We start from the raw sequence: 840 nt of genomic DNA on the forward strand, positions 1-840 counted from the left end.
GTGTGTGTGTGTGTGTGTGTGTGTGTGGATGAATCATATCTATAAAGATTACTGGGCATTGTTTATGTGTGTGTGTGAGTGTTTATGTTTACATGTGTATGTGTATTGTGTCAGTTTCTGGCATGAATCATATTGATATAGATTATAAGACAATGGAAGATGTTGTTATATCTATGGGTTGAGTGTGTGTGTCGGTTTTTACCTGAGTGTGTGTGTGTTTGTGTATGTGGTGTATGTGCCAAAAAGCACAAGCATGTATGTATGTGTTGTTATGTGTGAGTGCTAGTGTTAATGTGTGTGAGTCGGTGGGTGGTACATGGCACTATGTAATGATGTATAGCCTATTGAATGTGTGTATGTGTGAGATAAAGACAGACAGACATGTGATGGATGTAGTAGGTCATGTTGTTATATATTACCTGTATGATTCCTATAGACAACATGCAACTGTGATAAAAATTAGCCTGAAGTTGCTTTGGCTGTGTGTGTGTGTGTGTGTGGCGCATAAAAGCAATGTGACTGTGTGTGTGTATTGTGTGAATCTATTTCTATAATAAAAGACGACAACAAAGCAAAAGGGTGCCGTAGGACAGATGTCTTTTTTATGTGTGTGCAGTGGTTGGGAATGGAGGGGGGGGGGTTGAAAACCAGTCACCCAATTCTCTAAAATAAAATAAGAGCTTTAAAGATGGTGGCCGTGTGTGTGGTGAGTAGCTTGCTTACCAACTACATGGTTCCGGGTTCAGTCCCACTGTGTGGCACCTTGGGCAAGTGTCTTTTACTATAGCCTTGGGGCTGACCAAAGCCTTGTGAGTGGATTTGGTAGACAGAAACTGAAAA

General features: G+C 40.8%; 1 protein-coding gene across 1 annotated transcript in view; it reads left to right on the plus strand.

The window, feature by feature from the left end:
- LOC106876949 (sorting nexin-29) overlaps positions 1-840 on the plus strand; it is a 30,457-nt gene that overhangs the window by 13,635 nt on the left and 15,982 nt on the right. The gene's annotated exons all lie outside the window — the stretch shown is intronic.

Source organism: Octopus bimaculoides, chromosome 23, assembly GCF_001194135.2.
Source record: "Octopus bimaculoides isolate UCB-OBI-ISO-001 chromosome 23, ASM119413v2, whole genome shotgun sequence".
Classification (NCBI taxonomy): Eukaryota; Metazoa; Mollusca; class Cephalopoda; order Octopoda; family Octopodidae; genus Octopus; species Octopus bimaculoides.